The following is a 20,903-nucleotide window of genomic DNA, read 5'->3' on the forward strand; positions in this document are numbered from 1 at the left end:
TGTGTATGTTTTCCTTTGTAATTTTTTTTTTACAAAGCTCTAAGAACATCATTATATTAATTCTCCAGTAACCTAATTATTTAACTTTTTGTATAACAAATATGTATCTCTTACTAAGAAAAGGAGCATAGAGAAGAGCCAGCTTCAAAATCAGGAAGACTTGGCTGACACTGATACATACAAAAGATGTAACAATGATAAAAGTCTCATAACTTCTGGAAACCTAGAAACCTATATACCCTAGGCATTTAGAAAAATTATTCTAGAGTAGTTTACAATCTGAATCAATAAAAGAAATTCTACACTATAAGTTGCTTACACCAATGAAATTAGTTCTAGAAATACATACATGTATGCATGTGTGTCTGTATACAAGTACATACATGTGTATGTGTGTTATATACATACATTTATAAACAATTGTTTTTCCTTAGGTATTTGTTACATTTATTCCATTTATTTAGGACCTACTATGAGTCAGGTTTTGAAAGACGGAGGGAGAAAGGGGGAAGAAAATTTTATGTTGATGAAGAATATATATTGTTTATATTTGAGAAGATGAAAAAATCTTTTTTTTTTAATTTTCAAATTACTACTTTGGGTAGTGAAATAAGTTCCATTTCTCATGGAGATCCAGCCTCATTCCTGTTGGTGTCCTAATGTCTTCATGGACTTTTAAGGAAATCCTTATGTGATCCTCACAGGACATTCAGTCCAATCCTTTAAGATTTTACAGATAAGGACTTAGGGAATTTAAATGGTCTGTCCCCAGGTCACATTGGTAGGTAGAATTTAACATGAGAATTGAGCCTGGATCCTTCTATATGGAACATTCATTCCATATATCAGTTGAAGATCAATATTTGTTTCTCCATATATTAGTTAAAGATCAATATTTGTTTCTTTAGTAGCATGTTTAAGACCCTGCAGGTTTCAGGGTGGTTCCAGTGCTACATATATATACAGAGAGAGAGAGAGAGAGAGAGAGAGAGAGAGAGAGAGAGAGAGAGAGAGAGAGAGAGAGATCTACAAAAATGATTCCTCAGTGAAGTACAAGAGTCAAGACGAATGTCTTCTTTTGTTTTTCTACCACTAAATTCTTAAATAATTATAAATCCACAATGGCAGCTCAGTGGTTGATGATATATTTATCACCTATTTTCTTCTAGCATCACTTTGCTCATGCTTTCAGGCTATGAATGCCTCAGCTCAGTGACAGATGCTGGTTTGGGTCCAGACCTCTGTATCTGGGCTCCTGGCTTACAAGAACTTGTACTGGATACCTTTGCTACTATTTACATATGTAGGTGACAGTAGCATACAAACTTTGAAATTATGGATGACTTTTAAAAAGTACATACTCCAGTACAGAAAAAAAAAATCAACACAGAGAGCAGAAAGATAGAAAACTAACAGAAAAAGAAAGAAGAAAGGAAAAGCTAAGCCAGTAAACTTGCATAGATAGATGAAAATCTTCATCTATTCATCTGAGCATTTGTAGAGAAAAAAAAAGAAAAGCAGAGGCAATAAGTAAATTCTGCTATGACTTAAAAGATAAGCAGGTAAGGGAATCTGTCCTGGAAATTGGTGGTTACCAAAGATATGTTTTGCCCTACCCAAAGGAGTTAAAGTAATGCATATACTTGTATGTAGAGGGAGTGATAATATGGTGTCATAACCTAGATAGAGTGTGTGTGCAAATGCCATCCAAAAGGTGGGAGACCATTAATTATGCACTTGTCCCACTTTTTTCTGGTTCTACTTCATTTGATTGAAGCTCTACATGTGCCAGAGACATTTCCACTCAGAACAAGGTTTTATTGGATTAGAGGTCTATATAATCCCAACCCTTTTAAGGTACACTGCTTTATTTCCCAAAGCTTCAAAAGAAAACTGATTAAGGGCACCTATACTATTATTGTCCAGGAATTACAAGCAATGACTAGATTCTACTTTCTCACCATCTTTCACCATCACCAGACCAGAGCAGTGGCATTCTCCACAATGTAAGATTATTTCCTAGAACTTTGTCCAATTGGTCTATGAATGATACGAGCTAGTTTATACTGCTTCCTCTAAAGGAGAAAGAATTTGGTGCCTTCCAGGACTGTCATTAGTAAATTTATCCTTAGTTTCAGCTTAATTTTTCCTTTACTCTGCTCCATTCCATTACTCTAAGGTTTTCTTTCAGTGGTATAAAATTCTCTTTTAAATTGTATTGAAGTTTCCATTTCAAGCAGGATGGTTGATACCTGTCACTGACTTCTTATTTAACCCAAGAATCAGTTATTCAAGCATCACTTTCTTCCATGAGTAAAATGAGAATAATAATAACTGGGCATGTTCTGGTTCTCAAAACTATTATGAGCATAAAGGAAACTGTGTGTAGTAAAGCACTTCGGATATCTTAGAAATTGGCATTTTGCCCAGTGTTCCCCTTCATGTCAATGACAGAAGGCAGGCAATAAGCAACATGAATTCTACGATGGAAAAGAAAATCCTGACTTCAGCCCAATCCGGGGTCCTGCCCTTCATTCCCTGGCCAAATTCACAGTTATACAAAGATAGGGTTGATTACACAGAAGATGCAATTCAAGGGATGATAGATTTTTAATTAGTTCTTCTATTTAATCCTCCTAAATCCCCTTAAGGATTTTTTCTCCTCTTCCTTCATTTACAAATACTTTCCTTCTAAATATGGAAAGCCTTTCTAAAGACTTTTTCTATTCAAATATGAATAGAATATTCCAAATACAACCAACTATAAATTTCTTCTTATAGACAGTCTATTCATAATATAGTAACCCTTTCTTTCCCCTTTAATTGCTTTTTCTACATTTTAAAATCATATCTGATTTATTTTTCCCCTTCTCACTCTCACTTTCGGTTTTGGTGAATTAAACTTTCCAAAGCATCTCGCTTCCTAATGACCATCCATATTGACTAATCCATAGCTTCCTATATTACTTTTGATCTAAACCACAACCCAATCTGTTCATTATTCATTCCACTTACCAATTGCATGGCTGGGAGAGTGGGTGGGGTAGTAGGAGGAAAAAACAACATCCTTTCATCTCATTCTGTGATGCTGCACTATCTTTCCTATCTTTTCAAAGAGAAAAAAGTTAGGGAGCATAGCCTGCTCTTAGTTTATGGATGCGTTTTTTTTTTTTTTTTTTTGATTTGGTTTTTTGGCTACTACATACAGCCAAAAGTGGGTGGGGATCACTTGGGTAGAGAAATGACATGAATTACCTACAACATTTTTTTTTGTCTTCTTTTCTCCTCCATCTAATTGTAGGTAAAATTAAAGTGGACCAGATTTTTTTATTTTTATTTTATTAGAGTGTATATTGAGGTGGTCATTATTTTTACTGATCCACTCCCAAACCTTTGAGTCTCTGCCCCATTGCTACTTACTCAGTCTACTAAAACACACACACACACACACACACACACACACACACACACACACATGCACACATAACCCATAGCACCACAGCATTGTGTGTTGTGGTATGGCAGAAGATGGAAAAGAAAACTGAGCTGAGATGATCTCGAGCTAAAAAAGAACACAGCAGTTCAGAATAAATAGCTAAAATAGAATATAAATTGATGGCAATACACTCCACACTCAGGAACTAAAGCCCAATATTTGTAAATCTGCTTTGGGGAGAGACTCATTTCCAGTGCTGTCAACTACTGCTTATCCTCAAGATATTTTGAAAATAGTATTTTTTTGCATATTAGAATTGGATTATCATAGCTATTGGTGGTAAACATGGTTGTAACCATAAATTAGCCTTACATTATGACTTGTCATATAATAATTTGCATTTCCCTATTACCACCACCACACCATATTTTCTCTATATAGTAGAAATTTCAAGCATATTGGCAACTGCTATTAAAATGCCTCAACTATTGCCAAAGTTTGATTACTGAAACCCATCTATAGAGGCAAACAGTGAGAGGATATGGTTTGATTCTCCTGACTCTAATCTTAAACCTATAGTTTAAAGTAAATCATGTAACTCCTAGTCCTATTTCCTCAAGAACAAAATAAGGGATTCAAATTAGATTAGCTCCAAGGCCCCCTCTCACTTGCCCAGTGAATCCAGGACATAGATGAGAGGTAAAAAGATAGGTATATAGATGGAGAAAGATAGAAAGACAAACATGTATGTATTATCGTTATGTATTTCAAGCAGTAAACAATTGACTTACTGCTCTATTCCAATGGACTTAATCTTAATCTAAAATACTTAATGGGTTAGAACACAACAATCATTCCAGGTATTGCCCATTATTATTTTCATTTCTGGCTCTATGTGACAGTCTGGATTCAGACAGAAGAAATATTCTTTTCTTCCACCTACCTATCAACTTCATGGACCATAGATTTAGAGTTGGAAGGAACTTTCAAATTTATCTAATCCAATGTCCTCATTTTCTATTTTAAAAAGTGTGTGTGGGGGGAGGGGTGTATTTTTGAAGAAATTAAGGCCAAATGAGGTAAAATGATTTGCTCACAGTAGTACAAAAAAAGCAAAATCAATGTAACACAGACTTAGATCCAGTTCCATTTTTACTCATAAAAACTTCCACAAAAAAAAAAGAAAGAAAAGAAATCCTAAACATTGAAACACTGTCATACTGCCTCTGCCTTGATGTCTTCAATTTGCAAATCACTTAAAAACTATTATCTGAATTGAATGGATTACTGTTTTGATATGGGTAAATTTATCACTGTTCTGTAGAGTAAGGACTGATCCCCCTTTTCCTTTTTCTAATGAGCATCCTTTTAGAGATACAAGTGCTAGAAAATCTTTAATAGAGGAGGGATGAACCAGGTTAAATTGAAAGACTTGAATATGATTTCTAAATTGAGGATCTGAGAATCACTTTCCAAAATAGTGTGGAATGTAAACTACTTTAGGTCAGGGATTATTTCCAATTTTTTGCTATGTCTTTGCATTCCCAGATGTTGGGTGCATCTGGTTTAGGGAGAGATTTGAAGCAGATCTTGGTGACTGGATAGTCATCATTCCTGCCCTTTTCCCCAGAAAAGCCTGTATTTTCCAGATCACTGGGAAAATGGCCGAATGTTTTGTGGTGTAACCAGATCCAGGATGCTTGTCTGAAAGATGTTCAGTAAAAAAGGACTGTGAGGCAATCTTGTACCATCTTGTACAGAGAAAATTCCAGTTTCTCCACCCTTGCTTTCATCTTAGAGATTCTCTCCCACTTTCACATGAATCATGGAAATTACAGCTAAGTTGGAATATCCCTGTGATGTCATATAGTCATTTCATCTTCTCCCTTCTCCTCCCCTCTGCCAATTCCTGGCCATTTTCCCCCTCGGGGCGTAGTCCACACGATTTTTATAATTTTTTTTTTTTTTTAACTTTAGAAGCTACTTTTCTCATTTCTCCATTCTATCCCAGGACTCCTAAATTTTTTTTAAGCCATATACAAATAATTATTCTACCTGCCTTCCCACTGTTCCTATCACTGTTCAATAAATTCAGTTCAACTCAAAAAGCTTTTTTATACCTCTATCCAGAACCTCAGACATGCTTCTGGATTCTGTAAATACAAAGACACCTAGTAGAACTCTACCCTTTCCCTGAGACCTGTTACTTCAAGAATTTGTCTTCTAATTAGGAACCTAGATAAGCTGATTTAGACGTACTTTCTCAAAAAAATCTAATATCTAAAGAAAACAGGGTGAAAAAAATGGATAGTTATATATTCTCCCACTTGGACTACTCTAAAAGTTACTTGGCAGATCTTTCTTCTATCTCTATCTGTCTGTATCTATTCTTCTATCTCTAATCCATTCTCTATACAGCTACCAAAATAATGTCAGGACACAGGTCTGTGTTTGTCATTCCCTTGCTCAAAAACTTTTGATGGCTCCCTATTGTCTATTAAATGAGCCTTCAAGGGCATTCCACAAACTAAGTCCTACCTATTCCATACTATTCTCCTTCAAGTAATATATGTTCCATCCATATTAAACTAACAGTCATTCCCTATATCTAGCATTCCAATTCCTGCCATGGTATTTACACATGCTACCCTCCATGCTTGGAATGCACTCACTCATCCTCTTGCTCTTTCAGAACTTTTTTTTTTTCTTTCAAGATCCTACTCAGGTGTCTTCTGTTCTGGGAACCTCTCTTCCTATCCGCTCTCCCTCCACCTCCTCCAGTTGCTATAACTCTGTATCTACTTATCCATATTTACTTCTCTGAATACTTGTAGTATTACTGTAGAATATAACCTTCTTGAGAGCAGAAATTGTTTTTGTTTTATCATGGTACACACAGGGACCTTTCATATGTTTAGTAGCTACTTAATAATGTGCCCTGAAATGAATGCTTTCCATTCTAATCCTGCAGGAAACACAATTTAGTCCATAATGAAAAAAGAACAAATAGCTAACAGGAAAGAAATCATGAAGAATTTGATCAAAACCGCAAGCAAATTCTCTTTAGAGTATATAAATTTACTGAGGTCAAGGACAATGAATTTCTTTAAATGCAAAATAACAGAACTTTAGGTCTTCATCTGATTTAATCCCAATTCAAAATAAGAAAACTCAGGCCCAAAAATCTTGCCCAAGATTATCCAATGAATTAGCATTAGCGATTCTTCTTTATTTCCCAATAGCATAATTAAAAGTGCCCCAGATTTAGAGGCAAGAAACTGAGTTCAGGGTTTGCTAGTAAATGTTTAACTGGATCTCCAAAAAAAAGAAAAATGTTGTGCAAGGCACACTCTTAAGTTTAATTTGCATAAACTTTTTCTTCCATCTCTTTATTAAGTCTAGACAAAATAGCAAAGTAAGCCTTGCTTTGTAGCCTTTGCCAATTTATGAGATGCAGATACTCACAATGAAAATTTAACAACCAGATCTCAAGAGCTGGTGCAAATTGGCTTCAGCAAATCATTGCCTTAGTTTTAATGTTTCCTCAAACATTCATTATGTGTGAACATAGGCAAATCAGCTAAAAGTTTTGATGGTTTCAATTTTCTCATCTGTAAAATAGAGATCAAACTCATAGGGTTATTGTGATAAAAATGCTTTGTGTTATCACAATATCTACCATACATGTTCAATAATTTGTATTATAATAAAGGAGAAAAGGCAGTATTTTATGTTGGACTTAATTTCTGTCTCAAATGTTTTATAAAGGATGGAAATCTGAAAATCCCTCCAACAATTTGGTAAATTCACTAACCTACTTGATGAAATTATAAGGCAGACTTTTGTAGGAAGCAGCTAAGTAGTACTATAGAGGATTAAACTCAAAGTCAGAAAAAAAATAGTTTTAAATCTAACCTCAGACACTTACTGGGCAAGTTACTTGACTTGCATTTGCCTCAGTCTCCTCTCTATAAAATGAGAATAATAATAGTACTTGCCTTTCAGGTTACTGAGAGGATCAAATGAGATAATAACTGCACAGTACTTAGTATAGTATCTGGCCTTTAGTAAGTGCCAGATAAATGTTAGCTATAATATAATCATTATTATTACCTCACATGGCAATAGATGCATGCTGACTCCATGTGGAAAAGACATTGAATACTCCATTTTCCCATAACTGATGCTGTTCCAACATGATTGACACCTGAGAGTTAATGGGGATAAACTCAAATTGCTCAGGAGTTCTCCTGATCACCAGCATACCTTATGAATTTAAAATAAACTAAAATGACTAATATATTAGGAGGCTACTGAAGCCTCCATGGGAAACAATAAAAGAATTCTGAAAGGTAGAATTTGGCCTTCTTTGATGTGTGGATAGTCTTTGGAGCATCACCTTTTTAAATTCATTTTAAAAAAACTATGTTCAAGTACTCTGTTTGGTCACTTCACTGATCCATTTTACAAATGCTTGTTTGTAACTCTTTTCTGTGAATCTCTATGTATATTTGTTTGTTTGGGGGCACTTAACTCTGATATGCTAACTTCTTTTCATTAAAAATCAAAGAATATGTATGAATGTGTTTGTGTATTTAGTAGAGTCAGTGTCTACATATACATATAAAAACTATATATATAAATGATTTCTGGATAATGCTGAATTCTAGTATCAATTAATTTATTATTCTATCCATCCTCATACACATTCCACTTTACAATATGTATAACTTATTGCAGATACAAACTTTTGACAATATTAGACAAAGATTGTTTTCTCAGACTCCTCACAATCATCTTCCATACTCTCAATTAAATGATACTGTAGTTCTTTATAATATCGGGGTTAATTCACATTGTTCTTCCTTTTGTCATCAGTCTATAATGACTTCACAGATCACTCAAATTCTCTCTTTCTCTGATGAAAGACCTGATACTTTCTCTAATGGACAAGAAGAGATGAAAGACTGAGCAACTCCTCCTTGTCATCTAGCTGCCTCATCACTACCCTAATTTGCCAAGTTTCTCTATGCTACCTTCTCTAGATGTAGCAGAAAGTATACTGGATTTATAAGCAGAAGACTTGGATTTGTGTCTTGGCTCTGGACCCCACAAACCAGTTGTCTTTGTACAAGACACTTTCAAATCTCTGAGTTTATATTCTTTCAAACCAACCAGTTAGTGAGTGACTCCATCTAACTCTAGAATTCCCTTAACCCTCTAAGAAAACTATTGTTTAACACAGAAAAAAACCACCACCAACAACAATTTCCTCTCTTTCTTAAGTTAGACTTTTCCATCAAAGAAAAACAGATGGTAATTGAACACAGAGGGAACAAAGGAAATGCTCCTTCATGAGAAGAGAAAGATATAATGTTCACTGCTCTAGTTGTGGAAAAATAAATGCAACATTAAGAGTGGATTACTGTGTAAGGAAAGGGGTATATACAAAATGAGTTCTCAACTGAAGTTTCAGTATAACTGGTATTGCTTCATACCAGGTATAGTTTCCCTTCCAAATCGTGTTTCCAAATAGAAAGAGAAAACTCCATTTATTTTTCCATGGGAGAAAGCATAATATCCATTTGTTTTTGAAAGCCTGGTGTTTGGGGTAGAGGTATGGCTATTATTGTCCAGTTGGGACTGAACTTTTTAAACAACAGAACTGTAAAAATAAAAATCTGCATTTGAGGCAGCCAAAATAAAAGTGGTCTGTGGGCTTCGGTGAAAACAACTGGTTCTTTCATGGGTCTGGGAATGCTTCCCCAGGAAAGAGGCTACATGCTAAGATTGTTGTGGGAAGAGTGGCTTTTATCTGGCATCAACATCCACTATCATGAGACTGGAATGAAGACATAGAAAAAATGCATGAGGAAAGAAGCATAGGACTGGAAGTCCAGAGGTTTTGCGCTGGAAAAGATCATTCAGTCCAAGCCCTTCTTTTTTTTACAGTTGAGGAAGCTAAACAGATGTGAAGTTGCCCGCCCTACATCACATGGTTAGTAAATCACAGAGCTGAAGATGGAAGCCAAGTTTTCTAACTCTAAATCAAGGTCATTTTCTACTACAAATCAGGTTGAGTTACGAGCTTACCTCTGCTAGTGACTAGATGGTTAAGCTGAATAAATCCATCAATGAATATTTAAGAGCTTCCTAGGTATTAAGTTAGATAACTAGGTGATAGAGTGGATAGAGTGTCAACCCCAAAGTAAGGAAGCTTCATCTTCCTGAATTCAAATCTAGCCTCAAATCTAGCTGTGTGCTCCTGAGCAAGTCACTTCACCCTGTTTGATTCAGTCTCCTCATCTGTTAAATGAGCTGTAGAAGGAAATGGCAAACCACGTTAGTATCTTTGCCAAGAAAATTCCAAATGGGGTCACAAAAAGACAGACACAGCTGAAAACAAATAAACAGCTGAGACTTAAAGGAAACCAGAAAGGTCAATAGTCTGCCATCTCTAGAAGTGAATCATTTCACCTCTCTGTGTCTTAGTTTTATCATTTGTAAAATAAGGCTGTTGGATTAGAGTCAGAGATTCTTAAATTTGGAGATTATGGACCCTTTTGGAAATCTGATGAAATTTATGGACCTTTTCTCAGAATGATTTTAAGTATATAAAATAAAATACATACGATTACAAATAAAACCAATTACATTGAAATCCAGTCATCAAAACAAAACCAAGGAATAAACCATAAGGTAAGAATGCTGAAATAGATGATTTCTCAGGTTTTTTTCCTTATATTCTAATATTCCATGATTTTGTCACCAGTGAATGAAAACTGAAGGCCCACACCCATAATACCATAGCATGCTAGCTAGGAACAAAGAAGAACAATGGTAACAAGCATATAATTTTTGAAAATGTTCCCAGAGAGTATAAGCACATTTTAGGAAATCTTAGGTCTTCCTTGTTTTTCCACCCACCACCTTCCATCTGGATCTCTTTCCCTTTCCCATCCATTTCATTATTATATTGTGGAAACTCTGAAATAGCATGAGCAAAAACTTAGATGGACACAGAATTCTAAAGCAACATCATCAACCTCAGAGAAGCAAAAAGGACATAGAACACAAATATTTCTCTTGTGGGAAGAGGTAAGCTTGCTACAACAGAAGTATCCAGGCAGGCAAGAGATCTTACAAGAAGGATCTGCCAAGAGTAAGGGAAGACAGAACAAAAGTAAAGCTGTGCCCAAGCTAAGGTCCCAACAAATCCTAGCTCACTTTGGTGAAGTTGACAGGAGATGGCTACCATATGTCATGTTTTCTACAAGTTGTTCTGGAATTCTGCTCCTCCTTTTTATCTCTTCCCCCCATCCTATCTTCAACCCCAGTATTCAAAACAAAGAAAATGATTCTTATTAGTGCTCAGGATTTTTGAGCCAGAAAACATTTGATAGATCATCTTAACCCAGTTCTCTCATTTTGTAATTGAGGATCCTGAAGCCCAGATAGTTGTAAGCTTTGTTGTTGTAAAACATAAACAGTTGTAAAAGTCATAAACATTTATTGAGATCTTACTATGTGATAACATCTGGGCTAACTGTTAGGGATATAACTGTAAACAAAAAGGAAAATTCCTGCCCTCAAGGAGCTTACTGTCTAATGAATGGAAAGAGAACACATAAGTGACTTGCCCATGGTCATTCATCAAATTAATAGCTGTCAAGAAGTCAGATTTCTAGACTTCTAGTCCAAAGCTCTTTCTACCTTGTTATACTTTTTTTCTTCCAAATCTTCTTCAGTTTTTTCTTTAATTGGGTTTGGAAAAATTGATAGAATCATTTGAGACAGGACAATATAATGTGCAACTCTGAACAAGTCACATTTCTATATCTGTTAAACAGGTAAGTGTACACTAAATACTGTATAGATCTTTTGTGAGGATCATACACAAAAGTGTTTTGTAACCATAAAGTACATATAAATGTTAGTTATTATTGTTATTGCCACCCCATTATAATTATTGACTTCTGGTCTATGCTTGGGGTCAGCTCAATCTAGTAATCAAAGGTCCAAACCCCCAAAGCAGCAGCTAATATTCAAATTCCAGACTCAAATATCCCCAAACCCATAGAGAAGAATTTGGCTTCTTTGAAAAACATGAGCTTGACTCAGAATCTTGGGATCATGAGTTTACTTTTCAGAATAATCCTTGTGAATACATTCCAAAAATAGGATTTCAGGGTTTCAGATTATTATAATAGAATGTGCCTGGAGCTGAATTCAGGGGAAGCTGGCTTTGAATTCTGAGAATGCCACTTCTTAGTGATATGAACTTGGGCCTCAGGTTTCTTATCTATAAAATGAAAAGTTAAAATTTGTTCTTCAGTAATGTAAAACTCTTCATGGACCATATTGTCCATAGGGGGTTCTTGGCAAAAATACTGGATTATTTTATCATTTCTTTCTCCAATGGAGAGTTAAAATGACTAGTCTCTAAAGTACCTCTTTGCCTTAAACTTCAGGAGCCTAGGACTCCATAAAAATATATTGGAGAGCATCACTTGTGATTCTAATGGCCAGGCTAAATATTAGAGAAAAACAGCGCAAGAAGGAACGTCTCCTTCGAATTAACTTTTAAAGATAAATTTATTGGGGCAGAGTAATTTTAGGAAGAGACATCTGATCCCAGAACAATATTCCAGGAAGAAGTGAGGCGAGATCGTAGGACATATCAAGGTTGCTGTGGGGTGTAACTTTTGTGGGGACTGGGAATTCCAACAGAACCCAAACCTGCCTTCACCCTCATTGTGCCATGTATTTGCACAAGTCACTGACTCTAGCACATATTAGAGTTTTTTGTTTGCATTTCACAATTAACCCTAGGCACTGGATGAAGGCAATCATTCCAGAAAAGAGAAAGCTAGTCTTAGAAATGAGTGATTAAGACCTAGGAGAATGGCTGGGGTAGAGGAGGATAGCAATCTAGGACCTGGGGGTGAAGGGTAATCATAACACAGGGCCATTGGTGAATGACCAAGAGGTACAGAGGGGGAAGATGAAGAGGGATAAAGGCAGAGCCTCTGATGTCCCCAAGGCTCAAGTTGGGGAGCAGGAGGCAGGGCCCTCCCTGTCATGGCTACAAACCCTACCTGTCATTTGTTTCCTTCTGTTGAAGGACCACATGTGCTTCTTGCCATCCTATAGGATTTAGTATCCAGAGGTAAAGTCCCCAGGTGAACCAATCCCTAATTGTAAATCATGAAGAGATAAGGAATATTTCCTTAGAGCTGAAGGAACATATCATGATACTTTGTTCCCTCCTCCCCCACATGCACACACACACATAATTTGATGCTATAAAATGAAAGCAAAGATTTCATACTACTCTCAATTCTACTTTTGGTCATTTAAAGTATAGGCAGTATTGATAACAATTACTATCTTGTTGATACATGAATTCCAAGCTGGGAGGAGGGACTAGAAGAGAGAGAAAAAAGCTTGAGGATTCATGAAAACTTGCAATTTTACCAATGAGTAACACTAAAATAAAAGCATCTTTCCCATTTCTTCCCAAAGCCTTTTTTCTTCCTCCTATGTTTCTGGCTCCCTGTATCTCTCTATTTGGTTCTCTGTATCTAATTTGGAAAACAACTAGGTATAGTTTTGGGGGTTGGAATCCCAGCTCTGTCACTTCCTTCCTGAGTGACTATAAACTAGTGATTTAACCTCTAAGAATCTTTGTTCTCACAACTATATAATAGGGATAATAATATTTATACAATTAGCTCACAGTGTCCATGTGAAATAGTTGTTATTTACTGTCTACCTCCCCCTGTAAGCTCTCTCAATATACATCATCTCCTCCAACTTCTCTATTTTCTTCTTCCCTTCCTCTCTCTTCTCTGTCTCTCTCCTCTCCATCTGTTTCTATATATTTCTCTTTCTCCATCAATCTATTTTTTCATCTGGGTCTCTATCTCTGTGTCTGTGTCTCTCTTTTCTCTCTCATCTTTCTTCTCCCTCTCTGTCAGTCTCCATCTCTGTCTCTATGTCTCTCTCCTCTGTGTGTGTGTATGTGTGTGTGTCTGTCTGTCTGTCTGTCTGTCTCTGTCTCTCTGTCTCTCAATCTCTCTCTTTGAAGCTCTCTGTCTCTGTCTTTCTGTTTCTTTGACTCTCTCTATATCTCTCTCTCTGTCTCTTTCTGTGTCTCTATCTGTCTCTCTTTGTACTGTCTTTTTCTTGTCTCTCTATTTGGCTCTCTCTCTGCCTCTCCGTCTCTGTCTTTATCTTTCTCTGTCTCTGTCTGTCTCTATCTCTTTCTGTCTCTCTATCTGGCACTCTTTGTCTCTGTCTCTGTCTCTTTCTGTCTCTGTGTCTCTGTCTTTGTATCTCCCTTCCTCTCCTTCCTCCGATCCTTTCCCTCTCTCTCTCTCTCTCTCTTAACCCATGAACCCATACACAAACACACAGCCCTTTACAACCACACCCTCATGCTGCAGGGTCTATTCTTGAGAAATGGGTGGAGTTTCTTTCCCAGGACCTGTTCAGTTTCCCTGTGTCTCATTTGGTTCCTGGCAGATGCCTAATAAGTCTAAGTGTCTACCAGGTGTCTTATCCATTCCCCTTTCACCGCCCCCTTCCCACCTCCTTTGGGGACACACAATCTGCATTCAATTAATGTGGCAAATGAGGATCTTTTATGAAAAGCCAATCAGACCGGATGCTTGAGGAATTTCTGAATGGATGTTGCTGTCTCTGGGGGCCCAGTGGGAAGGGTGTATTCCTCAGAACGCCCTTTCAAATGCAACTTATTGCTTCTTTCTCCTCTTTTCCCACTCAGCTCTAAGAGCTAACCCAGCTGTTGCCATGAGTCAGGAAGTAGCCATTGCCTATTTCTATTGAATCTACTAGATAGAGTGAGAGTAATGTCTCCCCGTGTGTATCCTATTATCATATCCCCTCCCAACATGATAAAAGTAGACATTGATAAGATCATCAGATATAAAAAAAGATTTTGAGATAAAGTCCAATTCCCTCATTTCACGTATCAACACACTAATTCTCAGAGAGGTCAAATAACTTTCCCAAAATCACACAGTGCCAGAGCTGGGAATTAGAACTACAGTGTTCTTTCCACTATATCACATTGTCAAGAACTAATTACAATTTGGGGAAAACACCCTATTTGAATTTTATTCTTATCTCCTCCTTGCAACATAAAGTTATGTTCCAGAGATTTAAGATATCCTGCCACATAAGTGGGGAGTGGTGATGACACTGAGAGGTTGATGTCTAAAAGAAGACTTTGCTTTCTTTGCTGTTCATTAAATTTAAAATTATTAAATAATAAAGATCATTTAAATTAATGATCATTCAATTTTCCCCTGAGAAAAAGAATAAGAATCCTATTAATAGGAGGATTACCTGCTAACTTTGTGAATTTAAGATAAGATTTAGTTGATAGATTTTTTTGATGAGATCTATTTAACTCTAGTAAATAAGGACTGGTTGAACTGTGGACCCATTCATGAGACTATCCGAAGAATTAAATTAGATAGGTTTCTAGCACAATTTAGTAAAAAGAGTTTTAGGTTTACATTCAGAAGACTTGAATTCAAAGCTCAATTCAACTCAATTTACTAAGTAAAGAAGCTTGGGAAAGTCATTGACCTTTCTGATCCTTAATCTCCTCAGCTATAAAATCAGAATAATACTTGTGTTATTCATTTGACAGGATTGTTGTAAGGAAAATATGCTAAAAATAAACTTTAAAGTACAAAATACATGTGAGTTTTTCTAAGGGATAGGACTGAGCCTGTGATTTCATTAATAGAGAAAACTACTGTATGAGAAAATGTTCTTCTATCAAAGGTCTGTGGGTTCTCTTTGAGAGTCACCTCAAACACTGAGAGCAATAGGGACTTCTCAAAGTGACACATTCAGTATGTGTTAAAGGGACTTAAACTCTCATTTTCCTGGCTCCAAAGCCAACTCTCTATTATACCTCAACACCTTGAATGTGACCTCTAGGGGACCATTACCTAGGTGTGTCAACATATCTAGATCTTTGTCTGAGTCAGTTTTATGACTATGAATCAATGTGTGGTGAATCAGAGAATGAATTATATTATTATAATTAGTGTGTGAAATAGTTTTGATTTAAATGGCATTTATGTACTTGACTGGTGAACAGTTACAAGGTCTAACAAATGTCTTTTTTTTTTTTTTTTTTAATCTTGTCTTCAGGCTAAATTGATGGAAAGAGATGGAGAGACAGAGAGAGAGAAAGAGACACAGAGAAGGGGAAAATATAGTAAATACACCACTTCTATACTGTTGAGACTGGAAAGCTCCTTGGGACTTTAGGCTATACTAAATAGGATTCATAGACTCAATACTAACTGAATCATCCCTTCCTACTCACAGAGACATTCTAAATCTAGCCAAGAGGATGTTTGAATCCCCACTGGTCAGAGAATCAACATGGTCTTCACAAAAGTCTTCCTGACCAAGAAACAGCTACTACTGCTCTAGATCCAAAGGAGCCAAAAAGCTAAATGAGAGTATTTATCCTTTCTGAGGCCATGTCAGTCTGGTCTAGGCCCTGAAGAATTAAGGAATAGGCCCATTTCAAGGGAGGTCATTATCCTCCATCCAATCATTTAGTTTCAAAACCTTAGAAGCATTCCTCATTCTTTACTCTCCCTCATCTTCTATATCCAATCAGCTACTGAATCTTCTTTATTCTAACTGCATGCATCTCTTACTTCCCACCAATATAATCTAGCTCATATTCTCAGCACTTGTCGACTGGAGTATTCCATTAACTTCTGAATTTTTCTCCCCGCTTCCAGCATTACCCCATTCTAAGCTATCATTTACAAAGGATACAAAATAATACGCTTAAAGTGACAATGTCACTGATTCACCAAAAATTTTAAAAAGGAAAGAAAATCACCAGAAATCACCAGTCATTTCCCCAGTTCTGAATTCCACTTCCCCATTTCACATAGTCAAACAAGTCTGAAATAAATCCTTATCTCCCATTGTCAGAATACTTTAGGATATGACTTAGGTACTATCTTCCAGGAAAGCCTTCCTTGATCCACTACTCCCTCCCTCAGATTATTCCCTCTTCAATATCCCTTGAACCATACTTGTGTATATATATTTTTTAATTCCACTTCATCCCCACCCACCATGGCTGAATTCAAATTCACTGAGGGACTATTTTACTCTTATATATTTGTATCCTTATCATCTAGCACAAAGTAGATGTTTAATAATTTTTTTTAATTTACTTGATTTTTTTATTCAATTGAATTAAACCTTGCAGAATTTCTTAGCATGATGAAAGATCCACTATAGTAATTTTAGATAATCACTTGTTCAGAACTATTCTGAAAAGTTCATTGGTTTCAAGACTCTTTTGAGAATTTTAATCTATCCTGGGATAGTTGATCAGTGAGTTGGGGGACAAATGGGAAGCTGGTAAAGAGACAGAAAAGAAAATTTTTCTACAGATCTGAGCTAATCCGTACAGCTATAAAATGGATCTTGATTCTTGGGGGAAGAAGAGGAGGATATAGGAGATACTTCTAATTAGATGTCCACTCCTCAGCCCAATTTTTCAAACGTTGGTCTGGAACTTGACCAGTTTCTGAGAATAAAGAATTACTAGAAAAGTGACTCACATTTTAATGATATCAAAGATTGGGGGGGGGGAAGGGGGAGAGGCACCAGTACAATAGAACAACTCTCCTACCACTTGTTTGTTTCCATTGTTTTTAGGAGATAGATTTCCAAAAACTCAGAAAGGATTAGTACTATGAAAGTATATAACCATTATTAGAAAATGAGTGTAATAGTTTCCTTTGATGTACTAGCAAAGGCAACAAGATTAGGAGTGGTGTGAGCAAATAATAGCAGCTTCTCTTCACAGTATTCCAAAAGTCTTACTTGCAGTTTTAAGCTTAGCTTAAAGTTTAAACTGATCTTAGCTTAAACTTAAAACTTAGCTTAAAACTGCAAATATGACTTTTGGGCCAGCCTGTATTTACTACAGGTTGACTCACCCTTTTTTTTTTTTCCTAACACACCAACCTTTTTAAAACAAGCTTTGGTTTGGAAAAGAAAACAAACTGGTTGCTTTAAAAATCACCAAATACGTTGAATTGCTGAAGGGAAACTCTCTAAACAGGTCGTATCTTGTCTTTTCTCCTTTGTTTTGTTTATGCAGGGGGAAAAAATTAATTATAGTAGAGATGTTGAAACGGGCCACACCCGGACAAAGTTACTCTAATCAAAGACAAAAACTACAGAAAAAAAAAAAAAAAAGATTCTCCTTTCTTTCTCAAAAGTGATATCACTGTTTGTTGTAGTATTCTTATTCACGTCCTTTCAATCCAGAAAAATCATTTCTTCTCCTCCTTTTCCTCTTCCTCCTTCCTCTTCTCCTTCTTCTATTCCCACTCTTTCTCCTTCTTCTTCTCCTTCTCTTTCTTCTCCTCTTCTTCATCTTCTTCATCTTCCTCTTTCTCCTTCTCCTTCTTTTAAAAAAATTCATTGTGTTTTCTAATTTAAAATCACTTTATTCACTTCTGAAATGCAGCTACTTCTTGAGTGGAAACAGAGATTCTTGCAGAATTTCTTCAGCATCAAATGAAGTGCCCCCACCCTCCACCCTATATATCCAATAGGGAACTCTCTGGAACTCAGATCAGACTCCCAATTTCATCAGTTATACCATTCCTGAATTTTATTTGAAACATTTTTATTGTCCTGAACAATATTTTAGTTTTTAGCTTTTATTTTTCTTTTCAACCAGAGGTTTTTGAACAACAGAAATAACATTAAATAAACAAAAATAACTTTATAACAAACAAAACCTCTTTTTCATTTTAAAAAAGTGTATACAATTTTTAAATGTTTATATTTAACTTAACTTACGAAAAAAATTGAAGAGTGGGTCAAAATTAAATGCACAAAAAAATCAACTCCAGTACTGAAGCGTTTTTGAAATCAGAATGGAGCAGTTGAAAGCTGAGTTTAAATATGTCATTTCAAAGGTATGCAGCATTTCCTTTATGGAAAAGTGCCCAGATTGTTCCAAAGTCCAGCTCCTCACACCTTTGAGTGCAGGCTTAGTGACTGTAATAAGAAAACTGTCCCCTGATTTTCCTGCTTTCCCCCATTGGGTTCCTACTCTAAATAATGTTGAGACAGTCTGAGGGCTTATGGATTTCGTAGTCACATAGGAAAAAAAAAAAAGCAGTTTCACTTTTCTCCATCATCCACTTAAGTTGCTTCCAGATCGAAAAGTCAAGACAAATGTAGAAATGCAGGAATGAAAAAAGCAAGAACTGAGTGAAATCCAAAGAAGGGAAATAGAGGGGAAAAGAAGAATAGAAACTTTTTCTGAGTCTCTCCAAAAATGTTTCTTACCTTGAGAAAGGGAACGTTTGCAGCAAGCACCTTGAGTGACAAGAGCTGGCTTTTGTCCTCGGTCCTCTCTCCTCGAGTATGTAACAGCAGTGAGGGGAAGGACCTGACTCCTGAGGTTATGTTTCCTCTGCTGGTGTGTTGGGATGTGTGATGGGGCGGTGTCTTTTTACTGAGTTTTAAAGGAGTTTCTATGAATCAGTCTGGCTTTAAAAGGGGGGGGGGAGGGAAAAGGGGGAGGTTGTTCGTAACTACGCCCTGCGATGTTGGCAGTAAGTCAAGATTGACTGGGAGGGAACCATCAATTCAAAGAAACCTCTTGTAGAGCTCCCTCTGACTCAGACCCATAGACCACAGTGGAAAAAAGACTGACATTGCTTAAAGTGAGTAATAGGAGTCACACAAATAGCATGTGTTTACAAAATCCCACTCCTTGTTACTAATAAGAGCACACACACACACACACACACACACACAGCATAGCAACCAGGGGCCATCCAGCAACACACATTATCTAGACAACTTTTAATTATCTGAGGTAGGAAGATAAGAAGAGATGGGGGAGGGGCAGCATGGAAAGATGACATGACTAACTAAATTCTTGAAATAGTCCTCAAATTGGGCTTCCACCCTTTCTCACCAAACCACTTGCCAGAGCTGTTAATAACTTGTTTTTTAAAAATTAATTTTTAAATCTTTTTTCCTTTCATTTTCTGGGGAGGGGGTCACAAAAAAAATGAAATGGAAAAAAAAAAAAAAGGAAACCACAAAAGAAATAAAAGATTCTATGAGAAAAGAAAGGATTATCCAGGAGTTAAATAATAGGTTGTATAAACACGAAAATCTCACTACTTAAGTCAACTTGGCAGGAACTCTAGAACTTATTGAGCACGGGTTGCATATACCTGCAAGGACAGTTCTTTGAGGTTAGAACTTTTCTCTCTCTTGAAAAGGGTCAACTGAACCTTGCTTCATAATAATCCCCTACCCTGATTGTGACTTTAAAATAACAATCATTTCTTTGCTCTCCTCTTCTAGTGACCTGAGAAGCATATTTTCCCATGAGCACCAGAAGGAAAGATAACTTATTGGTCCTAAACCTGAGTGAGTCCACAGAAAGTCACTGTAGAAATTGCCTTTCCCTCGGTGAGAATGAGGGATGATGTGTGGGTAAGTTATTATCTGGATTGTTTATATATTGTTCATTAAAAATTAGATGAAGTCTTTACTTAAACAACCCCATCCATGTGATAAATTCTCCATTACAGGTGAAGGGATGTTTCAGTCAATAGGTCAAGATTGTTCTCAGCCCTAAGGAAGGGGAGAGGTTGCAAGGGGTGAGGGAAGGAGAATGACAGATTGATGGTATTGCCTCTTGATCCCTTGCCGAAAATGACAGATTTATTCTTCCTTTCTGTCACTTGGCATTTTATATCCTCACTCTCCCAGTCTTGAATCTTTAGAGTCTTCTGCTAGTTTGTAAAATCTCTCTCCATCCAACAACATTCATTGTTGTTAAAGAACAATGGAGGATGAGTAGGAGAGAGTAGGTGCAGGAGTTTGTGATGCCAAAGAAAATGTGGTCTGGTTGCCATTTTTAAGAGAAAGCTGAAAAACCAGTGATTTTTTCTGAAGGCTTTTCCCCACTATTTTTTGAAAATGGATGTGGAAACTTGAGGAGTGTGTGGATAGGAAAAGGATAAGCACAGACAGGAACCAAATCTGGGGTTTCACTAATAAAGTGATTCCCAGACAAGGAAATTCCCTCTATTACTGACTGCAGTCCCTTCTCTGAAACTTACCTTCTTAGGGAGTTGCCTAAGGCACTGAGAGTTTAAGTGATTTATCCAGAGTCACACTACCAGCATATATCAGAGAGCTCACATGTCCCAGAGTCTGAGACCAACCCTTCTTCTACTATGACATGCTGCCTGTCTTAATGTTGCTCAATTTTAACAATGGATTCAATGAACTGACTCACTAGTTTCTTAATTTGTAATCAGAAAACTGAGCTCCAGCTCATCCTTCTGCCCCTAGTTGGCTGTGAGACCGTGAGTAAATGACACATCCTCTCTAT

The 20,903-nt window shown here is 36.6% G+C and overlaps 1 protein-coding gene across 1 annotated transcript in view; it reads right to left on the reverse strand.

Annotated features, from left to right (window-relative positions):
- EMP1 (epithelial membrane protein 1) overlaps positions 1-18,982 on the reverse strand; it is a 29,850-nt gene extending 10,868 nt beyond the window's left edge. Inside the window, exon 1 of the mRNA XM_051963447.1 lies at positions 18,830-18,982. The gene's annotated coding sequence lies outside the window, so the exon portion shown is untranslated. The remainder of the gene's footprint in view (positions 1-18,829) is intronic.
- Positions 18,983-20,903: the final 1,921 nt, after the last annotated feature.

The sequence above is a fragment of the Antechinus flavipes genome, chromosome 5, assembly GCF_016432865.1.
Source record: "Antechinus flavipes isolate AdamAnt ecotype Samford, QLD, Australia chromosome 5, AdamAnt_v2, whole genome shotgun sequence".
Classification (NCBI taxonomy): Eukaryota; Metazoa; Chordata; class Mammalia; order Dasyuromorphia; family Dasyuridae; genus Antechinus; species Antechinus flavipes.